This window comes from Ambystoma mexicanum, chromosome 13, assembly GCF_040938575.1.
Source record: "Ambystoma mexicanum isolate Mex_15411 chromosome 13, UKY_AmexF1_1, whole genome shotgun sequence".
Lineage (NCBI taxonomy): Eukaryota > Metazoa > Chordata > Amphibia > Caudata > Ambystomatidae > Ambystoma > Ambystoma mexicanum.
In genome coordinates this window covers 412,505,640-412,521,378 of record NC_090938.1, presented here as the reverse complement: position 1 = coordinate 412,521,378, position 15,739 = coordinate 412,505,640, and positions in this window count along the sequence as shown.

Sequence of the window (15,739 nt, the reverse complement as noted above, 5' to 3'; positions counted from 1 at the left end):
ATAAAGACAAACAGGATAGAAAAGACAGGGAATGAAAAAAAAGATTGAAGGAAGACGAATACAAAAGAAAGAGCAGACCGCGGCAAGAACAGATGTATCACGAGGAGCAACAAAAGAAAGAAAGGGCAGAGGAGCAAAGAAAGTATGCTAACAGGCAGAGAGCAATGGAAGAATGGGACAGACGAGAAAGGACGAGAGAAGAGGAGGAGGTGCAGAAATAAAGGAATAAAAGAATACAGAGACGAAGAGAAGAGGAAGAAAGAAGAGCCAAAATAAGAAGAGAAGAGATAAGGCAAGAGGAGGAGAGGGTTAAATGGTAAGCAAGGAAGCAAAGAGAATTCGATGAATAATTAGAACGTAAGAGGAGACAACAGGAGCTTGACATTAATCGCCTTCAAAAGGAGCTAATGGAACAGAGTCCAGCAATACAATAGGGTACTATAGAAGAATTCCTTCCGTTAAAGGAAGCAATGCCAGGGACATCTAGAGTGGCATTAGACAAAGAGAGTTTTGATATAGGAAGCATTGGAGGAAGGATCGATAAAGCTTATCAAGAGTTAAAGGAACAAAGCAAATCGGAAAGCCAAGGGAACGGAGATCAATCCCTAGTCTTCCAAGCATGAAACGAAGAGAATAATCCATTCAGTCTCAAGCCTAGAGCCTTGGCTTTAAGTAGGCTAACCTTAGATAGGAGTGAAGGAGACGAGATTCATATTAGTTGGGGACTATACATATCAGACGAGGAAAGAGAATCCTTCTGTGGGGAAGTGGGAGGAGGTGCATTTGCCCCAGAGGGAAGCCTACAGGCAGACAAGGAAGTAAGATTGTCCAATTTAGAGCAACCTAAGGATAGGACTCCAGATCCCATAGCATATCCAGAGTGTCCCAGAGGACAATCTCATAGTGAAAGGGGAGAATCACCGCCATATGTGAGCAGGTTAAGATCGCTACCAGGAAGGAGACGGTCAGGAATGATTGTCCCTGTCATGGATAGGTAGACAATGGGAGCTGACTGCCGGCCAGGTTTACGCAGTTTCCCTTATTGGAAAAGGGAGGAGCAAGACCACAGTATATTCCATGGCTGCAGATGGATAAGGATAACTTAAGATGCGAACTCCTGAGTATGACATCGGATGCAGGGAAATGGATTTATGAACAAGAAAAAATGACAGGAACTACATTGGCCATGGGGGGCATTAAGGGTCTCTTGGCAGCCATCATTGGGGAAAGAGCTGGTGACATATGGAAAAGAGCAGGCTATTCAAGTGTGACAGCACAAAAAACAGCGCACAATGGAGCGCCGTTTAATAATTGTAGAGCAGACGTGTGGAGGGCTCTTAGGGTACAGTATCCTGCCACATCAGACATGAGTTCAATTATGGCATGAAAGATGAAGATCCTATTGCTTACATTCAGGTTATTCGAGAGCGTTGGATTCTTGATTAAAAGAGCCTTGGGAAAGAACTGTGGCATTATTTTACCACATTTTATGTCAGGGGTTGCCTGAGCAAATACAGAGGCAAATGAAAAAGCAAGTGGGGATGGAAGCCAAGCCATGGGCTGAAATATAGTTGACAATAGTGCATCATTGCCGGTTATTGTAGGGGAAAAATAAGAAGAAAGATAAGACTAGGAAAGTTGAGGAAGCTAAATTAGTTCAGAAGAAATTGTCAAAGTATGCCATAGAAGGGGCGGTATTGACAAGCATAGAAGAACTGGGAATACAGCAAGCAGTGGGTACATCGCGGGCGAATAACCAGCTCCCGATGGACCAAGGAGGTTATGGGTTTGTGCCATGAGGCAGGGGTATGGGTTACAGAGGAAGGGGTGGATTCCAAAATGATCGAAGTGGGTTTCAGAACATTCAGAATCAGAACATGCAAGGAGGATTCAACCAAGAGGGACTAGTCAGAGGGGGCTCCTCCTGTATGTTGGACTTGTAAGATGGCAGGACACATTGCGTGCCTGTGTTGCAGCCAAGGGAATGTACAGAATGGCCAATTCTTAAGAGGGGAGAACAGTTTATCCTTCATCCTCTAGCCCACAAGCTAGTGAAGGATTTGCCCAAGATCAGACAATGCAACAGGCACAGCAACCACAGCAAGCACAAATTAATCCGCCACAAGGGCAGTCGGAGCCTGCACTCATGCAGATACAGCAGAATGCAAACACGGGACAATTTTTGATACCTAGAACCGGGGGTGTCACTGTAGTGGGAGGGAATCCTTTCACTGGTACAGGGGTATGCATGAAGGGGCAGGGTTTTCCCCATACACAAATGAGGTATTCCTCAGGAAAGTCAGAGAGAATTGGACTCCGGGTGATGCAGTCTCACTGAGAGGGAGGACGCCCTGCTCCAGACCCGGTTAGGGGCGGGATTCCCCCATAAAGAGATGAGGTATTTCTCAGGGAAGTCGGAGAGAAGTGGACCCCAGGTGATGCAGTATCGCTAAAAGGGCGGCCGCTCCGCTCCAGACCCCATTCGCACGAGTGATCTCTCTGCCTACCTGCTCTGGGACTAAGCAGTGTTGTGGTGGTGGAAACTAAGGTGTCTTCTGCACCTATACTAACAGTGATGCTCTTTTTATATGTTTATGTATAATGGATTATATGTTATGTTTTAGTTATATGTATGCATATTGGGTGTGAATAAAGGGCCTATAACAAGCCATTTATTTTCTTCTAAACCAGTAGTCTACGTGTGATTCATTGCCTCCCTGAGTCCAAGTACTTGCTTTTGGTCCGTGTAACAGGGTGCAGGATTGTAAAGCCCCGGTGTATGACCAGAAAAGCAATGCAGTAGTAAACTGCATCGTATGTCAAAGGTTTACCGCTGGGCATACACTGCTAACGATTAAATGAGTTATTCCTCGACCGAATGGTCCTTTTGAGCATTTACATATTGACTATGTTGATATGCTGCAGGTGTGTAGTGGATACATGTATCTGATAGTGGTGGCGTGCCCCTTCTCCAGGTGGATCGAAGCAAGTCAGTGTACACACCCTGATGCCACTTGTGCAACAAAGTTTTTAATGCGTGAAGTCTTTTCAAGATGGGGTGTCTGTGAAGTGCTGAGATCCGATAATGGGCCACATTTTGTCAATTATTTATTTGAACAGATAGGGCTTTTACTGAGCATAAAGCACACATTTTCTTCTGCTTATCACCGCAAGCAAATGGGATATGTGAGAGACTCAACAGCCTCCTTAAAGAAAGGATTGCCAAACTCAAGTTAACATTGAAGAAGGGATGGCTATATTGCCTGCCCGTAGCTTTATATGCCCTAAGGAATCAACCTGGTTCAGACCATCACCTCACAAACCATGAACTAGTGACTGGGAGGCAAATGAGAACACCTCTTACACCTCCATCGAAGAGTAGAAGTGATGCCCAGAGTACAGCAGAAATGTTAGGAAATGAGTTACGTGCGTATTTGACATGTATGACCGCTAGTATTTCTCTCATTTCAGATCAACTCAAGCACCAGGGGGGTCGGTCTCAGAACACAGATGAAAGCCATTCAGCAACTGGATCAAGTGAACTTTTATCAGCACCGGGACTATTTGTTGGTGACACTATCCTAAGAAACCTCACTAGAAAGTGGCACAAGGCAAGGTTTAATGGAAGCATTATTGTAGAAAATGTTACTCCCTCAGCAGTAAATGTCCAAGGCAGACAAGCATGGATACACCTGAACGACATCAAGCTATACGCTGGCGAGACTGCAGCACCCTCAGCCATCAACCCAGAAGCAAGACAAGAAGAAGAATTCCGACATGTGCAGACTCGATCGATGACAAAGAAGAAGGACGATAAATCAACTAGTTGATAAATGCAGATTGCATTTGGACTGTGATTACTCTGGTACACTCCTTTATAGATATTATAACAGGCATGCAGATCTTTGCCAGGAGTCACAGGAATCTTTCGAAAATGAACTTTAGAAAAACATTAATGTATCACAAATATGCCTGACTTAGATTTTGAATACGGCAATTGGAAACAAGAGCGGTACCCCGATTCGATTCTCACTTAGTATCTATTTGGTTAGCTCTAAGGTCCCGACCAGCTGAGATGCACATCGTCTCGTGCTTGCTGTCTTTGTATTTATTCTTCAAGCTTATCCTGCTCTTGTCAGAAGAGATGTGGACATTGGCACTTTTTTACATGACCATAAGAATGGCCCTGTGATTAGAAGGCTGCTTGTAGCGATATTGGAAGAAATCCTTCAGCTGTCAGACCTATTACAGTTACTGGAGTAAAGTGTTTTTCCTTCCTTAAAATTAGGAATGTTGAAGTTAACACGATTTCAGGAGATGAGCAAGCCCAAGAAATTCCAGAATGCCACAAATGGTGTGGGTTAATATTCTGGTGTATAATATATGCATGCTTAATTTCTATGTTTGTCTTTCTGTTTCTCCTAGTTCATACTCTTGATTGGTCCAAGTAAGACAGATGTCCCTTTGATCCTCCCTACTCCAGGAACTAATGTTAATCTGCCCATTGCTAAAGAGCCAAAACCCTTTGTGTTATCTCCCCAGAATAAAGCTACTTTAGAATTGTTTCCATGGGCTGCTAACATTTTGAGAGGGAGCTACAGGAGAAGTGCGGAGGAAGACAACGAGGGGAATACATACATACTTAGATAATGCAGCACATCCGGGTCACAACATATGGTATCAGCACATAAAAAAAGGTGGGAGAGAGAACATCCAAGGAGAGTTGCTACGTGTGTGGTCTCACACATTATGCCATGAATGCTGCCCAAACATTCATTGCCAGAGAAATTTCAGAATATGCCAGATGTCTTGTTGATCTTGCTGCATGTACGACTCAAGGACAGTTCCAAGGAAATTGGGTCACTCTGCGATGGAGATCGAAATGGTTGTTTCCATTCCAGGATGACTATATCAAGACTACACAGATGGAAAAGTAGCCTGCATGCAAACGCAAGATGCTTACGTATCTTAGGGCAGGACAGGATGAAGTGGTCATAAAAGAAAAGCAGAGAATGGACTGCCCTGATAAGATAGAAACAGCTTGGGCGCCTGGATGCTGGAAACAATGTCAGCTGCTAGTCTATGGACAAGTGAAAACCAAGAAGGGATGGGAAGAAGGACTGATGTCCTGTGGAGCTCATCTACTAATGTCAGACTATGTGCGAGAAGTACAGAAGGTAAATGACGAATGTTTGAAGTCGTGGGCTGAATATGCCCTGCTGCTGACATGGGTAGAAGATGAATCAGGTCCAATGATTGTGATTCCAATGACAAATGCAACACTATGCTTTTGAAGAGAGGGAAAGAAGCATGTGGGAGCCAACATAGGTTGCAAGACTACAGTCGAGGTCTCCAAAATGGGAGCAGGGACGGCTGTCCTGATAGAAAGATATTGGGCCTGCGGATACAGAGCCTACATGAAGCTGCCCAAAGATTGGGGAGAAACGTTTTCTTTAGTGATCATTCATGTTCCAGCATTAGTGATTCCTCAGAGTGACCTGAACATTGGTGAGATTCCAAAAGCGGATGCCCATTTAAGAAAGAGAAGATCACTTGAATTCCTCAATCGAACAAAGATCAGCTAAATCAATAGAAGCCTTTGATGCTATTGCATATGAGCATAGACTGTTTAGCAAAACTGCTTCCATCTTCACAACTATCTTTATGCCTGGGATCCAGACGATGGCCAAAGCGAAGTGGTTGCAAATCACTCGCTGGGAGTTCCTGCAGAAGATCAACACCACTACAAGGAGCTCCAATGCTATCAGAGAAGAATTAAGGGCCATACGACCCATGACCCTCCAGAACAGATATGTCCTTGATATGATCACATTGATGCAAGGAGGAGTTTGCATCAAAATTGGGCCATCATGTTACACGTTCATACCTTCTCACGATGATGAGAATGGGACCCTGACAGAGGCTATAACGTTGCTAATGAACGTGCACAATAAAATGGAAGATGAGACAGGAGATATTGCAGATGACAGTTGGTTTGCATCTATCTTCTCATGGATTCCACACTGGATGGCAAGTATCTTCAAGTTTCTGGGAGCAATACTGGTGATGGTGATGTTTGGATTCTGTATAATCAGGGTAATAATCACACAGTGCAAAAATACAACAAAGAAGACTTTAGGAATGAAGATATTTATTGATGTCGAATCAAGATTTGGACCCAAGGAGTTGACAGATGAAGAAATCAGAGAATACATAAAGGCCAGCATTGTAGCACCAGAGGGAACGAAGTTCCTATATCCAAAGAACCATAAGAAGTATGTAGGCCGATGGGTCTACTGCAATCCGAATGGACAGTGTAATTACATGACCTGGAGTGTAGATGAACACATGAAATCAGCAGGATCGCTGAAGGGAGTAGTGAAGTTCTTGACCCCAAAGAAGCACTTCTTCAAGAGAGGATGTATAGATGTGAAGATCGATGAAGGTGTGGTTGATGAATCATCCATAGGGGGGGAGTATAGAGGAGCAGCCAAATTCCTTTGCAGGAAGTCCCGACCCCCTGCTACCTTTATGCTGGAAGCCAGAAGTCATGCCATGCTCTACACCAGTGACTGTGACTATTCCGCAGAGAGTATTCGAGACAAGGTATCTACTGAGAAAACCCTATCTGATGTATCCCCGAAGAAATGACAATCTCCTGGAAGTAGTGCCCAAAGGAATATGAAAAAGAGAGAAAGAGAAGCTGGTGATGTCACAATAAGCGAGCATGACACACTGAGAAGGGTGGCTAAAGAAGAGGATGTATGGACCATATGGAATCTGATGATGAAGTAAGAATCGAGTAAACTTTCATATGCGGAATGAAGATTGTACATGTGAAGAGCACAGCAGAAGATGCAAGCCATTTAATAAATGTACAGATGCAGCAACGCAAGTAGTCTAAGCAATCATAAAGGCTTGCTACACGCAGTGAATAGACTGCAAGCAGTGCCACCATTATATAAAAGCTGGACATTCGGTGTCACATATTTAGTAAGCTCAGACCCACAGAGAAAGAAGGATTAATAGCTGTTTGTGTGTGTCACAGCAAAGAAGTGGCTGAAGATCGAAGAAAGACCGAGAAGGGCTGTCTAGCTTGGTGTCAAAGGATGAAGTAGTCAAGAACTGGTTATCTATCTGAAAAGAACAGGAACCGTGAGACGTTGAGTTGTCTCGTGTTAAGATACAAGGAAAGAACATCATGAGTGCCAAGTTTATTAAAGACAATGAAATGCTGCAAAACAGGCCGAAATACTGTCACATGAGCCAAGGATGGAAATAGGAGTTGGGCATGCTGACCTGAACTGTGATAAGAGTGTGCCTGTATTCCCATATATTCTCAGGAACAAGGATACTTTCCAAGGCCAAGATCAAAGACAATCTTTATGGCAGAAGGCATGAGCAATGAGAGATAATAGGCTAATTGGGTGGAGAAACATGGTCAAGTACACCCACTGACACCTGGGCTGCCAGCCTACGTGCTGCTAGTGAACCAAATGTTCCAGAAGGGTATAAGCGTGCCAACCAATAATAGAGGGCCATATAACAAAGGGTCTTATATTTTGAGAATCAATGATAAACTGAGTATCTAATAAGTAATGAAGATGACTTGCACTAGGGGTGGGCATTAGTTGTCCACCTGACTGTAGAGACCCAATCACAACCCGTCCCTTATAGAAGGTATACTTAGATGTTCCCTTTAGTCCAACCACAACTCCCCGTAGGTTTTTCTTATTTGCCACTTAGTATGAAGTCATGTGTGCTGAAATTTCATTATGAAAGTATTGTTTTTTTATGAAATGTGTTGAGAGAACACGAGCGAACGTCCGTTGGTGTTCATTGTAACTCCCTGTTTTAGACAATTGATAATAAAACAGTCGGATGAGACTTTTTGGAAACTTCCTGCATTGGTCTTATCATTTGGTGTAAGAGTTATTCTGCATCCTATCCTGTGTATGATATGTTACTGATTTAAGGACCACCCGGGTTAAAAAAATAGGAGAGTTTGTTATCAGACTACAAAAGATGACTGCACTGTGACTTTGCAAACTTCACGGACGAGGAGGCAATACGTCTCTGGGTACTGGAAGGGTGCAACTCACCCATATTTTGGAAGCATCTTCTGAAGGAGCCCCTCTCACTCGCAGAGGTCCTGAAGCGGGCACATGTCCATGAAAGGGTGGACACTCAAGCAACAGAGATTGAAAAGCCGAAGGAGAGAGGGTAAGTAGCTGCCATATAAACACATCAGACAAGGGGGCCACGAGGACAACAGGGTTTCGAGAGAACACTGCAACACCCCACCCGGCTGCCTGGTGGAGAGGATAGTATGTGCTACAGGTGTGGGATGCAATTCCCCCACAGTGACCCATGCCCAGCGATAGGGCATCAGGGTGACCAAATGCAGGAGAAGCCCTTGCTTTGAGCTGGTATGCAGAGAAGGATCCCCTTCCCACCAAAGGAGAAACAAGACCCTCATAGCGGCAGAGGTAGAGCAAAGGGGTGACTCACAGATGGGAACACAGAAGGAGGGAAGACCTGCTAAACAGAGACTACTGAGGATACCCCTATGAACCAGGGGGGCAAAAGGGAGACGAGATAAGATGACACTAAAGAAGAAGCTCTGGTTGGCAGTGAACTCAAAGGGGGAGCCCACCCCAGATCGAGGACATGAGGAGGTACCCCGAAGTCGGGGTAAAAGAGCAGGCAGAGAATAGCCAATGAGATCAAGACACATACCGAGAAGCCCACTGGAAAGAAGCAAAAGACATTGGCCCTCTTTACAACACCGGCGCTAAACCATGGCGCTATTAGCACCATGGTTGGTGCCGGTGTTGTAACGGGTCCGCGATGGTTCAATGGGGAATTACCACCCCATTCCAAGGTTGGCGGGGCAGTAATTCCCCATTGAACCATGGCCCTTCCCCATTCCCATTTTCGCCCCATAGGGCTCTATGGGAATGGGGAAGGCGCTAGGTACGGTACCGCAAATTGCGGTACCATATTTAGCACCAAGGTCCCTTTGCGGGTCCCTACTTTAACGGCTGGTGTAGACCAGCCGTTAAGGTCGGGTCCCGCAAAGGGACCTCGTAATCAGGCGCTAATGGGTTAACAGCGCCGCAACCTTTTATGGCGCTGTTAACCCATTAGCGCCAGGGTCGTAATGAGGCCCATTGACCCCACAATGATAATAAGCAGGGGGGAGATGTTGCGGAGTAACTAAGGTCAGTCCTCCTAAGACACAGGGGCAACGTTAAGGAGGAGAGGAAGGGCATGGGTACAGGGACTGACTGAGAAAGAGGAGGGGCTAGTAGAGCCTGGGAAGAAAGGTAGTAGAGGGGAATAAAGAAGGTCACACATATCAGTGTCTCTGTGTGTCTGTTGGAAGTGTGATTATCAGAGAGGGAGAGCATGAGAAGACTGGGCCCTAGGCCCCTGACATAAGGCACAACATCCTGAAAAGAGACAGGAGCATCATGAGGGAGCTGATGTTCGGCAGTCTTTGGGCCCATGCCTACAAAGTCTCCCACCACCTGTTGGGTGAAGCTATCACATAGGCGTGGCCGAAAGGTGGGCGATGCTACCATGTAGGCATAGCCGGAAGGGTAGCCTCGCTCTCCTTCAGACTCTAGTTTAGATTCACTCATAAAGCATGAAAGTAAAGTCCATACTGTCTCTTGCAACATCTGTTAGGGACAGTGCTAGCAGCTGAGCTGGTAGCCACAGTCACCCCCTCACGCTCTGCACCCACACTTTTAAAATGTGGATTCTGCACACTAGAATAGTCTCAGAATGCGCTGAAGCACCGTAAGGTGGCATGTTAGTGCTACATAAACCCAGAAAACAGCCATACATCCAATGTCCCTATTTTAACACTGCCCCCTAAGTTACGTCCATCTTTGGAAACAATTCCCCTATAGAAACATCCTTGTAGCATCCTTTCTGAGAGCTTTTCCTCTGTAGGCCCTACCAAGAAACACCTCTATATAAAACATTGCACCTATAGGAAGAGCTATGAGAACATTGGTCCTACAAGGATGCCTCCATAGAAATATCCCCTGTACCGGCACATTGAGACTATAGGGACACCCACATATTCTGTATTTTTTATTTGCCAAGGACGAGGTATCTTGTCCTTGGGGTTACCTCCCCAGTGCCAAGGACGAGATAGCTCGTCCTTGGCACTTAAGGGGTTAATGAAGGAGAAAATGTTAGAAGGCTTTGCATGGTGAAATACTGAAATCACCAAAAAAGGCCTTGGCACTGGGGGGGGGAAACCCATGGCAGTTAAAAGGTTAAATCGCAGAGTGTACCGAGTGTGGGTAGCCCACATTTGGGCTGGTAGTTAATAGTAGCACAGTACTGTGAGGTCTGCATGTTGGTGTGTGTGTCTATTGGATTTAGTCCTTGGTCAGGTGTTGTTGAAAGAGCCATGTTTTGAGAGATTTGCGAAACTGGAGAATTGTGGCATTCCGAGCCGACTCTGGGATTGAGTTCCAGAAGGTGAGTGCATGACAAGAGGATGATTGTTTTCGGGTCCTCACTTTGCGGACGGGTTGTGATTCAAGCTGGATGGTCGATTTGTTGTGCAAGAAGCGTGTACCACCAAATATTTGGCGCCTAGCCACCAGGTGTGCTCTGTGCTACTCGTGACTGCTTTGTAGATGATAGATACAGGGCCTCATTACGACCCATGCGGAAAACCATGGTGCTAATAGCACCATGGTCCATGCGGGTAACTTACCGACTCCGCCATGGAGAAAGGAGGAATTACCACCCCATTACAAGGTTGGTGGGGCAGTAATTCCCCCTTCCTCCATGGCCCTTCCCCATTCCCATTTTTGCCCCATAGGGCTCAATGGGAATGGGGAAGGCGCTAAGTACGGTACCGCAAATTGTGGTACCGTACTTAGCACCAAGGTCCCTTTGCGGGTCCCTACTTTAACGGCTGGTGTAGACCAGCCGTTAAGGTAGGGTCCCGCAAAGGGACCTCGTAATCAGGCGCTAATGGGTTAACGGCGCTGCAGCCTTTTACGGCGCTGTTAACCCATTATCACAAGGGTCGTAATGAGGGCCTTTATCGATGATGTATTCAAAGATATGTTGGACAGATTCGTAGTGGTGTATCTTGACAACATTCTAATATATTCATCTGATTACGAGTCTCATTTGTCCCATGTTTCATCCGTTCTACAAAGGCTTAGAGAAAATCAATTGTATGCCAAGTTGGAAAAGTGCACTTTTCATGTCCCTTCGGTTGAGTTTCTGGGTTACGATATAACCGACCGTGGTATCAAAATGAGCAATACCAAGGTTAAAGCCATTCTAGAATGGCCAGTTCCTGCTACCTTGAAACAACTTTAGTCCTTCCTTGGTTTTGCCAATTTTTACCGACGCCTTATTAAGTCCTTCTCTGCTATGGCCTCACCATTGACTACACTTACTAGTTCCAAAAAAGCCTTTGTCTGGAATAATGCAGCTCAGGAAGCTTTTGATCATCTTAAGTCGGCTTTCACTACTGCCCCTGTACTGCTACACCCTAACCCTGCTCTGCCATTTGTGGTTGAGGCCGACTCATCGGACATGGCGGTAGGGGCCATCCTTTCCCAGGAATGTCAGGATTCGGGGAAGCTACACCCAGTTGCTTTTCATTCTAGAAAATTAACCTCGTATGAGGCTAATTACACCATTACTGAAAAAGAGCTGCTAGCAGTTAGGGATGCCTTTTTGGTCTGGCAGCATCATCTTCTGGGTACGTCAGTACCGGTGCAGGTTTTTACGGATCATCGTAATCTACTTGCCCTGCAGTCTGTCAAATGCACGACCGTGCAACATGCTAGGTGGCATGAGTTCTTCTCCATGTACCATTTTGAAATAACATATAGACCTGGTTCCATAAATTCTAAAGCGGATGCACTGTCACATATACATGGTGTTCCAACAAGGGAACATGAAGGTGAACCTCTTCTGTCCTCCCAACAAGTTGTTTGTGCGTGTGTGATACAAACCTCCCTACGCACTTCTCTCTTGAATTGGGTACGGGATAACCCAGCACTCATTCATGAATTAGGATTGACCGTTTGCAATGGCTTACTGTATCACATGGGTTCTGTATACCTTCCTGACCATGAAGCACGGGAAACCATGCTCCAATGGTGCCATGATTCCAGGTTTTCTGCGCATCCGGGGATACGGAAAACCCTGGAGTTATTACAACGCTGGTGTTGGTGGGCATCAATGAAGAAAGATGTCATGGAGTACATTAAATCCTGCGCTGTCTGCGCTCAGTGTAAAAATGTACCTGCCAAACCCATAGGGTTATTACATCCTTTGCCGGTTCCGAATCATCCTTGGGAGATGTTGTCCATGGACTTCATCGTTGAGCTACCAGATGATCAAGGGTATGACTCTATCTGGGTGGTGATTGACTCATTTTCTAAAATGGCTTTGTTTATCCCTTGTAAAGGTCTTCCTAGTTCTCCGGTCTTAGCTGACATGTTCCTCAAGCAGGTGTATCGCTTTTTTGGTTTACCAAAACTCATTATATCTGATCGCGGTACTCAGTTCACGTCTAACTTCTGGGAAAGCCTCACGACTTCCCTTGGTATCGAGGATCGTTTTTCTACCGCCTATCATCCACAGACGGACGTTCAGACAGAACGTTTGAACGCCACTCTTGAACAGTATTTACGTTGTCTTATCTTACAGCATCAAGATACCCGGTTATCTGTCTTAGTCATGGCAGAATTCGCGTATAACAATTCCTCGAACACCTCGACCGGTACTACACCGTTCTTTGCTATGTATGGTCAACATCCTCGTATTCTTCCTTTTGGAACCCTCGATCTCATCCAGCAGTCCAGCTGCTGTGGCTTGTGTTCGTGATCTGACCAAAGTGCAGAATTCTATTTCTGCACATTTGCATACACTCAAAAGTCAACAAAAGAAATATGCAGATCTGCACAGATCTCCTGCCCCTTCTTATAAGGTGGGCTCGAAAGTATGGTTAGCCACACGGAACCTACATCTTCCTGGCCGTCAGTCTCTTCTTCCTCGTTTTGTGGGTCCATATCCAATCACTGCTATTATTATTTTTTTTAAAACTTTTATTTTTGCCAGCAGAGGTTCACAATAGGCACATACATTAAGGCAAAGATTGTATATAACAGGTATATTCTGGAGCAACACATTGATCAAAATACATTAATCACAGCAATGTCAACAGAGCATCACATGAGAGGAGAGGATATAGGAGTTCATGATGTAGGAGTAGTTCCTGATGGGGCAGAGGACAGTGTTTTTAACACACATAAACACTTATAGGGATCCACATTTTTAGTGTGGAATCTGATTACTTATTTTAGTACCAATTAATGGGTGACCTCAAAGAACTGTTTTCACAGAAGGTTCCTCATAGAGTATGAGGGGTTCTGTCCTTGGGCGTGGGATGTGTAGGGGCTGGTGTCCATTTAGGAGTCAGCAGTTTCATTTAGAAAGAAGAGGGAACTTGGGGCCACATCTCAAAAAGGAACTGTTTCAGATTTTATTGACCTTCATACGAAGTGTGTGGTCCCCGAGTCGTTGATTCACTCGGTGATCATTCGAAAAAACAAACAAAATGTTTGTGGAGAATTAAAAGCAAGGAACTTCATCCATAGTATACTGTTGTATGGTCTAGTTCACAGGGTATCCCTGGTGAGTTTCTGGGATATCCTTGATTAAAATGTGGTCGACCGGTTTCGATGATTGCTGCTTATCATCTTCTTCAGGACCGTAATTTTAGCTTGTCCCTATCAGATCAAGGGTTGGGGAGGGGCACAGAAGCCAGTATCCCATCTGCCTAAGAGCAAAAGAAAACCAGAAATAGGTTTGAGTCATTAGGTCACTATAATTCCTTTTCCTCAGTTTTAATCATGAATAATTTCCAGTTATTTTGGCCATTTCAAGAAATATGTAAGAATTTTGGGATATCTGAACAGTCTTGAAGGCTATTTTGGCTTATATGAGACTCTTTTGGCATTATTGACTGTTAGTTACCTCTGGGACCAATCTTGTGGATGCAAAGAAGTTATTTGGTTGTTCAAAGGTGCAGTTTTTGCAGGGTGCCTCGTAGATCCTGTAAGACAGTAAGGGGGGGCAGGTTTTAGAATGTCTCTAAGAAGACTTATTGCACCAATTGTGGGAGAGGCACTAAATGAGGAATACATCAATGAAAAAGAAGCCGCTTTCCACACACCAAAATACCCAATGCTACCAGCATTTTATGCATTACCAAAGGTGCACATGGGGACAATACCCATACCTGGAAGACCCATAGTATCAGGTATCAACTCAATTCTGGAGCCTTTATCCCAATATGTGGACAGATTTCTACATGATAGGATCCCCAAGATGACATCCTATGTGAAAGACTCAACGGCCATACTAAACTTGCTCAATACTCTCACTTTTGACAGAACCAACCAATGGCTAGTCACACTGGACATCGAAGCCCTGTATACCAGTATTCCCCAGCGGGAGACGGTGGAAAAGGTAAGAAGAACTCTGATTAGTGACCAAAGTATAACACCAGGACATGCAGGCTTTATCACTGAACTTGCCGAAATAGCCCTAACCAGAAACTTTTTCATTTTGGAAAACACACTTTTTCAGCAGATTTCCGGAACAGCAATGGGTGCAACCTTTGCACCCAGTCTAGCAAATATACATGTTGAATACTTTGAAAAGGAATTCATATATGCAAATTCAAATCCCTATCATAACAAAATAAAGGTGTGGAAAAGATATATTGATGACGTCCTGATGATATATCAAGGGACGGAAGAAGAACTAAAAGCATTTCACCAGTGGTTGAATAAATGCAATGGTCACTTAAAATTCACCATTGAAGCTAACAGAACTAAAACACACTTCCTGGACCTTCAGATCTCCAGTCAAGGAAACAAACTGCTGGCACGAGTATACAAAAAAGACACAGACAGAAACTCGCTGCTACAATACAACAACTACCACCCAAGAGCCATGAGGGACAACCTTCCGTTTGGCCAATTGTTAAGGTACCGCCGGACATGTACAAGACTAGAAGACTTCAAAGAACAATCAGGAGCTCTCAAAAAACAACTGAAGAAAAGAGGCTATCCAAGAAGAATCATCAATGATACATACAAACGGGCAAGAAATATACCGAGAGAAATCATGCTCCAACAACACAAAAAGGATGAAAAAGAGAACAGATAACGGCAGTAATGAGTTATTCCCCCTTGTTCAATACCATCAAAAGAGAAATAAAAAATCTTTGGCATATTCTAAACACAGGCTCCAGCACTTGGCTTTACCAATTTTCGCCATAAAAAGGCGCAGGAACCTAAGGGATGGCCTGGTACATACCATGAAAGAACTAAGTAAGAATGAGGTGGAGAACACAATCTGGGGAGCAAACAAACTGGTGGGACACACGCCATGCAGGGGATGCTCCATTTGTGAAAAAACATCTAGGAGTAAGTCCATCGATATCGGATGGCACACACCATGGCAACACTGAAGTTTCACTAATTGCAACTCAAAAGGAGTAGTCTACCTCATCACGTGCCCATGTACCCTCTGGTATGTGGGTATGACAACACGAGAAGTGAAAAGAAGACTTATTGAACACAAATCATGCATTCGAACAAAAAAACTGACAGCCCCTCTTGTGAACCACTTTATTAAAAAAGGACACACACAGGAAGATTTCACGTGG